General features: G+C 30.0%; 2 pseudogenes; both read right to left on the bottom strand.

Moving 5' to 3' along the window:
• Nucleotides 1–386: 386 nt before the first annotated feature.
• Nucleotides 387–1,860, bottom strand: LOC122724617 (annotated as a pseudogene).
• A 3,246-nt stretch (nucleotides 1,861–5,106) lies between these two features.
• On the bottom strand, nucleotides 5,107–6,818 carry LOC122724618 (annotated as a pseudogene).
• Nucleotides 6,819–7,293: the final 475 nt, after the last annotated feature.

Below are 7,293 nucleotides of genomic sequence, written 5' to 3' on the forward strand. Positions count from 1 at the left end.
TTATAATTTAATCTAAAATTTTATTTTGTGGCACGGCATACCAAATTTTCAAACGTTTTAGCAATTTTTAATTAAAGGGTGTTGTTATAATTTTTCATATGATAATAGGTTATATTATTAGCTTCAAACAACGTATAAAATTAACCATAATTTTTCTATGTAAAATAAAATACCGCATAATAAAATATATTAGCAATTTTTTTAAAAAAAATAGCAAGATTTGATTCATTTTTTTATCAGTTAAAAAATTGTAACAACAAGATATGATTAAAAAAATAATAAATAATTTTTTCTCAATAATTATCGGATATTAATAGTAGGAGACCTCTTAATGTTGCTCTATGTATAATTAACTACAAAAAATATGTAACAGTAGATGTGACTTTCTATTTGCATCCCTCTGGAATCTTCCCTACAATTGTTGGCTTAACATCAATGCATTCAGATTTTGCTGGGTCTTCAGGACCACTATATGTCAAGTCAATGTTCGCAAGTTCCACTTTTTCACATGGGATTCCACTGCTACATATAAGTTGAACGGTAAGAGCAGTTGCAGAAGTTCCCTTTATATTTTTGAAGCTAACATCACTAATCTTCACTTTAGATGGTTCCTGAAAAAAAAAAAAAAAGAGAGAAGAAATAATTATTTACACAAACAATAAGTAATTATCATATAATAATATATTGTTTTGAAATAGTTATCACCTTTTTATTGCATTTCTTCCATGGACAATACATTTGATCTACAATAATAGGATTGGAGACATTTTCCATAGTAATATCTTGGAAATGAATATTAGTTGCAGTATTAGGAAATAGTGCAGGCCAAGTTTTAATTCTAACACCATTAGTTGTACCAGTGAGGGTGCAATCGGAAACGGTAATTCCGGAAACAGGATCTTCATTCTCATACTTCCCCAAGCTCCCTATGCTGATGCCATGACCAGGTCCACATGCCACTTTTGTGATTTTTAGATTTTCGGTTCCATCACCAATAGAGATACAATCATCACCCGTGCCTATTTTGGCATTAGATATAGTCACTCCCTTTGATCATCCAATATGAATTCCATCGGTATTAAGGCTACCTTCAGGTGTACTGACTTTGAAGCCTTCAAATGTGAAGTCCTCACACCCCAATACATTGACGTGAAAGTACTTGCTATTAAGAGACGTTATGTCACGAACTAAGCCTTTGGTAATGAAGTTAAACCTTATATTCTGATGAAAAATGTAAAGCAATAAAAGCATTTTAGAAAAGTTTTGGTACCTAATTACAATTTATGGTAAATTTAAATTAGTAACATTTTGTAATTTCATGTACACTAAAAAAAAAATACCATAGGATGTTTCTTGCAATTTTTTGGATCTTTGTCACAAGATACTCCCTTCCATGCAACTTCTCCTTGACCATCTAAAGTTTCTTTTCCAGATAGTGTGAATTGATCAATATGGTTAAAATTAAACTAACCATCCCCCCTGCAAGCTCTGGTGGGGCCTGCACGGTGCCCTGAACTTCTACCTCTATTGCCCCTTTGCAAGGACCTGTAACATTCACTACACCTGCCAAGAATGTCCCTGCTGGAATCAATATTTTGCTAGATCCTGCTGCTGTACAAGCCTCTTTACAAGCATCCGCTATAGCCTAAAAGATAAAGGAAAGAGAAAGGTAAGAATTTTAAGTTTAGCTAATATCCTAATATTCATGGGTGAAATATATGTTTATACCTTACTTGCATCTGCTTTTCCATCAGGTGCTGCACCAAATTTTGTTATATCAAAAACAGCTGGCTGTGCTTGAACAAGAGAGAAATTTATTAACAATAGAGATACAATTGAGAAGATTATTTTAGTATCCATTATTTTTTTTGCTTCCTTCCTTCTTTTATTTTTAATAAAGATTTTACAATGATGAATTGATTTATCTTTCTATATGCTGCTTTATAAGGCTAAAATTTACCAAATTTAACTAAATACTAATAATATTTTATATATTTGGTATTGAGCAATTTTTTTAGAACCTCTGTATTTGGAAACGTTGAATGTTCTAAGCTAAAAATAGATTTCCAAAATGTACCATGTGTTATATCATCCATATCTCATGTTGTGGTTATGATGACATGTAGATAATTTCTTATGTAATTCTTAAAGCTAAAGATTATTTGTTGGAGAAAGACTTAAACAGGTTGATTTTTTTTCACTTTTGATGTTTTAGTAAGATAATAAAGGATTGAAGAATAAAAAGAGAAAAATTATGTCGAGACTCTGAATTCTGAAATTAAGAGAGTAATGGGCGTAATGAAAGATACAAGAAAATAAGGAACAAAGTCTTGCTTAAACTCTAAGTCTCAGATGCACTACGTTATGGGCATAACATATCTAACGAAAGAAATCAGAGTCTAATTCCATATTTGACACACAGTTTGATGATCCTTATCTGCAAAAACATATCAAACTCAATTGTTTTAGGAAAAATAAAGCAGAAAATGTAAGTGAAATCATGGATATACCTAAATACACTTTTCCATCAAATTTTGGTTACTGGTATTTAGGTTAAACTAGGATTTTTAGTACTATATAAAGATGCTATTTTGATATGCAACATCATCTTTTACTCTTGATTAATTTTGGGAGCCTGAAAACATTTTTCTTATTGCATTTCAACCATGAACATATGTAGCTAAATTCTCTTGTCAGTGGAAGGATAAATTGAAGTTTTAGTTCATTTAGTTGTGAGATCTAATTGGTTTTATTATTTTCTTAATTTTTCTTGGTATTTATATTGTTTTTATACCTATTATTTATTATTGTTCTATTGATTGTAGCATTAAGGTGTCATTGCTCAATTAATAGGATAATATATTATTATTCAAGTTGATTAAATTCATAATTATTTTAGTTTAATCTGAAATTAGTGCTGAATTAGTTTAAGTAAAGCCTTCCTAAGGAACAAAATTATCAGACTAAAATGAATCGAGTTTTTGTGTTATTAGTTAGAATCAGGTTCTTCTAATTCCTAATGTAGTAATTGGATTAAATTATTAGTAGCGTCTCCTACTACTTTTCAAAAGCTAAAGCTAGTTAACGAACATCTCTTAGCTAGTTTAAAAATTAAGATTGAGTGACTAAAGCTTCTTCGACATCTATAACTATTTTATCTATAAATAATTAGAAATTATTTTTGCATCTATGATCAACCAATAAGACTAAAACTGAGATTAAACTTTCATTGAATTAATATCATATTGATTTTCTCACTTAAATCTAATTACTTTACTTCTTTTAATTACTTCAGGTTAATTCTCATTAAAGTAATTTTTAATTCCTTGATTTTTAAAACTCCCATTTTATTTTCATTTTTGTTTTGTCTTTCAAGTGAATTAACTTCCTTCCAATCTCTATAGGATAAACCCTACTCACAACTATCGCAATTTAGTTTGATTTAGAAAAGTAGAAATTTATTTTTGGTGGCCTCGACACCTACTAAATCTTAGCGCCATTGCTAAGATATAGTTTTAATTATTTTAGTAATTCTTTTGAATGGCACATTCTAATCCTTTGGGTAGACTCAACTTCAAACAAGGAATCGAGAAAACCGTGAGGAGGTTGAGAAAAGAGATCAAATCGAGATACAAAAATGTTTCATCCTCCAAGACTAACAAAGAGGTAGGTTGCTGTCGAGGGAACAAATCATGGGCACAGAAGAAACAATTATCTGACCTAAACAATTCTTCGACTGAATTTGTCATTGAGAAAAATATGGCTAATACGCAAGCAATCAATGGTGTCAACAATGTTGTTGATTCCCAACCACTTTGTATCAACTATTAAGAACTAAATGCAACACTTAAGCTAAAGTCATTATTGATTTATCTACTCCTTATCTTTTGAAGACATGAAACGGAAGATCCTCATAGGTGCTTGAGTTCCGTATTATATGCTCCAATATGAGACATAATGAGTTTTCGAAGAACATATTAAGCTGAGGGCCTTTCATTTCACATTAGTTGACGATGCAAAAGATAGTTATATAACTCACCTTTAGGTTCAGTCACCATATGAGGAGAGACGGTGAAATTATTTTTGGACCAACTTTTCTTGCTTTTAGAGCATCCGCAATTAAATATTAAATATAAAGAAGCAAGAAAAAGGATACATAAACAAGAACATAAAAAATGTTGAGCCTGTAGCTATCAGCTGCATTTTAATTCGACTCTAAGTATAATGTCCTTCTTAATTCTTATGAGCCTGTAGCTGATTTGACTTTATTTTTTCTATTTAAATGAAATTTATCTTTTAGAATTTATTATTTATTATGTTCTTTTTTAATTTTAAATTAATTGTTACATGAATAAGTTATATTTTATTTATTATATATGTTGTATAATTAATTAATAGTTTTTCTATTTCAACAAAAAATAACTTAATATATACCCATATTATTTATTTTATATAGGAAAATTAGTATAAGAATTCAAATTTCGCAAGTCTTTCTGTTTTTTTCTAAATATTTAATTCTTAAAACTAAAGGCCAAATACTAAACATTTATTTATTGATTTTATCTAAAATTAAAAATTAAAGTTGGGAAAGTATTTATATTTGCATGGTATAACACGTGTCATTCTTTATTATGTTCTCGTGGTCTGACATGCCATATAAAATAACTATTTTTTCTCTAAATAGGCTTGTTGGTATGAAAATCCAAACATTCTATGCCATTTTATAATTTAATCTAAAATTTTATTTTGTGGCACGGCATACCAAATTTTCAAACGTTTTAGCAATTTTTAATCAAAGGGTGTTGTTATAATTTTTCATATGATAATAGGTTATATTATTACCTTCAAACAACGTATAAAATTAACCATAATTTTACTATGTAAAATAGAATACCGCATAATAAAATATATTAGCAATTTTTTAAAAAAATAGCAAGATTTGATTCATTTTTTTATCAGTTAAGAAAATTGTAACAACAAGTTATGATTAAAAAAATAATAAATAATTTTTTCTCAATAATTATCGGATATTAATAGTAGGAGACCTCTTAATGTTCCTCTATATATAATTAACTACAAAAAATATGTAACAGTAGATGTGACTTTCTATTTGCATCCCTCTGGAATCTTCCCTACAATTGTTGGCTTAATATCAATGCATTCAGATTTTGCTGGGCCTTCAGGACCACTATATGTCAAGTCAATGTTCGCAAGTTCCACTTTTTCACATGGGATTCCACTGCTACATATAAGTTGAACGGTAAGAGCAGTTGAAGAAGTTCCCTTTATGTTTTTGAAGCTAACATCACTAATCTTCACTTTAGATGGTTCCTGAAAAAAAAAAAAAAAAGAGAGAAGAAATAATTCTTTATACAAACAATAAGTAATTATCATATAATAATATATTGTTTTGGAATAGTTATCACCTTTTTATTGCATTTATTCCATGGACAATACATTTGATCTACAATAATTGGATTGGAGACATTTTCCATAGTAATATCTTGGAAATGAATATTAGTTGCAGTATTAGGAAATAGTGCAGGCCAAGTTTTAATTCTAACACCATTAGTTGTACCGGTGAGGGTGCAATCGGAAACGGTAATTCCGGAAATAGGATCTTCATTCTCATACTTCCCCAAGCTCCCTATGCTGATGCCATGACCAGGTCCACATGCCACTTTTGTGATTTTTAGATTTTCGGTTCCATCACCAATAGAGATACAATCATCACCCGTGCCTATTTTGGTATTAGATATAGTCACTCCCTTTGATCGCCCAATATGAATTCAATCGGTATTAAGGCTACCTTCAGGTGTACTGACTTTGAAGCCTTCAAATGTGAAGTCCTCACATCCCAATACATTGACGTGAAAGTACTTGCTATTAAGAGACGTTATGTCACGAACTAAGCCTTTGGTAATGAAATTAAACCTTATATTCTGATGAAAAATGTAAAGCAATAAAAGCATTTTAGAAATGTTTTGGTACGTAATTATAATTTATGGTAAATTTAAATTAGTAACATTTTGTAATTTCATGTAAACTAAAAAAAAAAATACCATAGGATGTTTCTTGCAATTTTTTGGATCTTTGTCACAAGATACTCCCTTCCATGCAACTTCTCCTTGACCATCTAAAGTTCCTTTTCCAGATAGTGTGAATTGATCAATATGGTTAAAATTAAACCAACCATCCCCCCTGCAAGCTCTGGTGGGGCCTGTACGGTTCCCTGAACTTCTACCTCTATTGCCCCTTTGCAAGGACCTGTAACATTCACTATACCTGCCAAGAATGTCCCTGCTGGAATCAATATTTTGCTAGATCCTGCTGCTGCACAAGCCTCTTTCCAAGCATCCGCTATAGCCTAAAAGATAAAGGAAAGAGAAAGGTAAGAATTTTAAGTTTAGCTAATATCCTAATATTCATGGGTGAAATATATGTTTATACCTTACTTGCATCTGCTTTTCCATCAGGTGCTGCACCAAATTTTGTTATATCAAAAACAGCTGGCTGTGCTTGAACAAGAGAGAAATTTATTAACAATAGAGATACAATTGAGAAGATTATTTTAGTATCCATTATTTTTTTTGCTTCCTTCCTTCTTTTATTTTTAATAAAGATTTTACAATGATGAATTGATTTATCTTTCTATATGCTGCTTTATAAGGCTAAAATTTACCAAATTTAACTAAATACTAATAATATTTTATATATTTGGTATTGAGCAATTTTTTTAGAACCTCTGTATTTGGAAACGTTGAATGTTCTAAGCTAAAAATAGATTCCCAAAATGTACCATGTGTTATATCATCCATATCTCATGTTGTGGTTATGATGACATGTAGATAATTTCTCATGTAATTCTTAAAGCTAAAGATTATTTGTTGGAGAAAGACTTAAACAGGTTGATTTTTTTCACTTTTGATGTTTTAGTAAGATAATAAAGGATTGAAGAATAAAAAGAGAAAAATTATGTCTAGACTCTGAATTTTGAAATTAAGGGAGTAATGGGCATAATGAAAGATACAAGGAAATAAGGAACAAAGTCTTGCTTAAACTCTAAGTCTCAGATGCACTACGTTATGGGCATAACATATCTATCGAAAGAAATCAGAGTCTAATTCCATATTTGACACACAGTTTGATGATCCTTATCTGCAAAAACATATCAAACTCAATTGTTTTAGGAAAAATAAAGCAGAAAATGTAAGTGAAATCATGGATATACCTAAATACACTTTTCTATCAAATTTTGGTTACTTGTATTTAGGTTAAACTAGGATTTTTAGT

Source organism: Manihot esculenta, chromosome 9 (assembly GCF_001659605.2).
Source record: "Manihot esculenta cultivar AM560-2 chromosome 9, M.esculenta_v8, whole genome shotgun sequence".
NCBI lineage: Eukaryota > Viridiplantae > Streptophyta > Magnoliopsida > Malpighiales > Euphorbiaceae > Manihot > Manihot esculenta.